We start from the raw sequence: 3,973 nt of genomic DNA, 5'->3' as shown, positions 1-3,973 counted from the left end.
AACACCATTCTGTTATGGTGTATACTTGCATGTAATGTGTCTTCTAATCCCATGGTCTCTCAAGTAGTAAGAAAAATCATTTGACTTAAATTCTCCTCCATTATCTGATCTCAAGCATTTTATGTAACCCCCAAATTTCTTTTCTGCCATATCTTAAAACTGCAAAACTTTTCAAATGCTTCACTAGTATGTTGCAAAAAGTACACCTATGTCATCCTATTGAAATCATCAATAAAAATGATATAGGACCTACATCTTCCACTCAAGGAAACATTCTGACATGGACTCCAAATGTCAGAGTGTGCCATTTCCAAAGGATAAGTGCTCACTGCCCCCCCTCTTGAAAATGGGAGTCTAGACTGCCTGCCAAGCTGATAAGACTCACATACATGATCAAAATTGACATATCCAAACCTGTGTAGACTACATCTATTTCAGCCTTTGCGAATTCGCATGCCTAATCCTTCTATGTCATAGTTTGGCATCTTTATATTGTCCATGCCCAATCTCAACATACACAGAATTATTGTCCATATGGGGGGTCTCCTTATGCATTATTAGGGAAATGTCAAATCACCTTAACTGCCAAGATTGAAAGTCTACCTGCCATCTTCTATGTGTTGCCTAACACGGAATGAGTTGGTAATGAGGTACTATTGGGATGCCTATTTAAATGACTCATCAAGTGTATACTTGACCTCCAACTACAATGTATCCATTTGGAGCTACCCAGCATCAAGGTTATCACAATTTTCAGCAAGGGTACTAATGCCTGAATGGAAAAGGAAGTACCATCGATGCTCCCCATACACCCCAATTCACCCCTCAAAAAGAGAAATGATTCTCTTCTCAATGAGTTGCTCAAGGCTTGAATAGCCCATGATAGGCCAACCAATTAGATATATCCATCCAATAGGAACAATCAACTATGGGTTTTGATGTTTTGGAACAACACATGCATAGAATGAATGACTAGGAGAAAGTGAGCATCGTACATTAACTATGTTTGTCAAGTGTGCATACCTACCACAAAGGATAAAGTCGGGTCCATCAAGATCCATAGTTTCCAAGCTTAGAATGCGATAGAACCTTGTGATAAAAGACCGCAAGGTTGCGAATAGGAAGGCACAGGTTGGAAGAGTGTATGGTCACTCGCCTTCTCCTCGCTAGCCCAATTACGCAAGGAATTGTGCACAAATTGTGGGACTGCGCAAAACAATGCCATGTGTTTTGTAAAGCATGGCGGTCTATTCGAAGAACGAGCAGGAACAGTGCGCTAAGCTTCCAATTCGAGGAGGGAGAGGAGGTTATCGAGGTGAGCCCAATAGTTAAGTTACCGAGAACCTATAGATTTAAGTTGGCTATACTTGCCGGGCTTTTGGTATGAGGCCCTTCTTGACCCACCGTTGATGGTAAGAGGAAGACAAGGGAAGTGGAATGGCAAAATATAAACGGTTACAGCTCCACGTATGACATAGGGGATATAGTGAACACGTATGCTGAGCGCAGTACGAGTGTCCGTGCAAAGCTCATACAACTAGCACCGTCTAGAGTTCATAACGATTCCGGCATCCATGCATAATAACGGCATATACCTACGCGTAGGTAATTTATTTACTTCAAGAACAAAAGTCATATGTCCAAGTCCAAGTCAGAATCCAAGCGAACGCCGGCGGCCGGACGATGATGCTCCGGATTTCACGGGAGGCAGGACGGCGGCTCCAAATATAGGCGTGTGCCTGGTGGAAGCTGGATAGTGTCCCACATGTGAAGCTTGCGCAAAATGTACGATCTATATAGCCGCAGTTGGCGCTCGCTCGCCCTTTCGCTCCTGGGTGTATTGTGACGCCTGTAAACCGAGGAGGGGAGAGTATACAGTTGTGTGGATGCCACCGGTCACGTGCACTGAGATGTGGGGCTGATTCGCTGCCTTTGCAGCGGCGCCCATCTCCAAGTCGCGAGTGGACCGAGATCGATGCCGCCCGGAGGTCTGGCAACTCTCCGTCCTCGAAGTAGGGGAGACCGCATGAGGCCGGAAACGGAGCAATGCTACCCCTCGCTCCAGACAGTGGAGGGACAATGCCACCTTGTCTGCAGGCCGACCGTCGGCCTCCTCTCAGTCCCCGGTGACAAACCCGATCTTTTATTCATTTTACGTACGTACATTCTCACACGCGCGTACTAACTAAGGCGCAGCCTTCCCCCAATTTATTTTGGTTGCCCCCTCGAGGGCTACTATTCCACGTGCTCGAGCACCGGCACTGCCCGCGCACGCACATACCACCACAAGCTACAAAGCACTACACTCGTGCAACCAGGTTAGCTATTCGCTCAGAGCCTGCTATCTACTTGCCAGCACCACATTTCTTGGCACAAGAGAGAGGCACTCCCACCCCATGCGCGTTTTCCAACACCAACACCCATTCTTCATGGGACTTGGCAAGAAAAGCCACCCTTCAATGTAACCGAAATCGAGTAAAGCCCCATCATCATACCAATGCCCGCTCCCTTTTGTATAGGAAACATCCACGCCATTGGATCCGGTCTACATGAAAGCATACAAACGAGCAACAACTCTACACGGGCCTCAGAGAACTTCGCTTCTCGCCTTTCGAGTCGTACACCGCTCCATGGAGCCGTACGGAAATGGGGATACGAAGGTGGTGTCAAAAGAAAGATGCTATGGCAGTGGTAGTGCCACCGCGTGACCGCAACATGGTTACACAACCCACCTCGCTTTATCCCCATGGAGACACTCAGACCTTCTTCAAAACTTCAGCATGCTCCCATTCGAGGGAGCTTTTTTCCTCTTCCTCCTGACATGTTCGGCGAAAAAATCGCCCCTTGAACTAGTGCATAGCCATGTGCAATCATCCAGCCGCCAACATCGCAAATATATGAAAGACAAATAAGAGCGGAATGCGGGGCTCGTCTCATTGGGAAAGCGGCTTTTTCACTGTAAACTAAGAATACAGAGAAGAGTGCGATGTCTGCGTCAAAAGATGGTGCTCACAACAAAACTCGGCTCCCACAACATGGATACACGACCAACCACCACGGTTGACTGTCATTGGGTGTAACTATCCCACATACATCCGAAAATATGCAACCTATGTGGACCTACGGGTGAGCTATCGCGACACATTGGCATCCAAAGTTTTGGACCCAAAAAGTGCTGGACCATCACCTAGATCTGGCACATCCACGATGAAAAGTGACAGTTGGAAGCCCTTTTTTCGGAGCTATACAAGGCAAGGAGTTTGGGCTGGCTATGTACACAAATGGCTAACTACGTGGTCGATCTTTTAGTTGGTCGCTTGATTTTTTGATGTGGTCTAGAAAGAGCTATTTTTTATGCTTACCCTAGCTATGCATCTGTTGAATGAAGGAGATTCACCTTCTACAATAGAGCGGGAGAATCTTGAAGGAGCCTTGGTTGATGAACCCTCAAGTTCACGTGAATTTGATGAGGGTTCCACCACACATGATGTGTATGAAGTCAGTTTAAATAAGCCTACTTGGGCCAAAGACTAGATCTATTATACTATACTTATGTAGTGGAGCTCGAACTTGCAACTCTAAATGATGTCTGTGGACACAAACAATCCTACTTAAAGGGGATGTCTTCACATGGAGCTACAACAACTTAAAGGGGATCCCCCCTACTGTTTCTGTGGACGCAATCCTCCTGAAACAGGGAAGTAAGCTGGACTAGTCTTTCCTATAGAGCATAGAAAATGGTGCTAAGTGGTGGTGATAAGGATAAAGAAGAATAGTCAAATTCATTTATATACGGACTTTAAAGAATTGAATAAGCAAATAGTCGAGGATTACTGTGCCTTGCCTTTCATTGATAAGATTTTGGATCAATTAGGGGTAAGATATGTGGAGTATTTTTCTAGGTATAATCAAACAGCCATAACCAAAGAAAAGAAGTCAAAAACAACATTTATCATAGCTTTTGGTACTTTTA

General features: G+C 45.6%; 1 pseudogene; it reads left to right on the top strand.

The window, feature by feature from the left end:
• The first annotated feature begins 1,845 nt into the window (after window positions 1-1,845).
• LOC148016709 (signal recognition particle RNA) lies at window positions 1,846-2,088 on the top strand (annotated as a pseudogene).
• Window positions 2,089-3,973: the final 1,885 nt, after the last annotated feature.

This window comes from Lygodium microphyllum, chromosome 23, assembly GCF_053477565.2.
Source record: "Lygodium microphyllum isolate KBCC chromosome 23, Lygodium_microphyllum_v1.1.10, whole genome shotgun sequence".
In the NCBI taxonomy this organism is placed as follows: domain Eukaryota; kingdom Viridiplantae; phylum Streptophyta; class Polypodiopsida; order Schizaeales; family Lygodiaceae; genus Lygodium; species Lygodium microphyllum.
The sequence above is the reverse complement of the archived record's forward strand: the minus strand, read 5'-3'. Positions and strand labels throughout refer to the sequence as shown.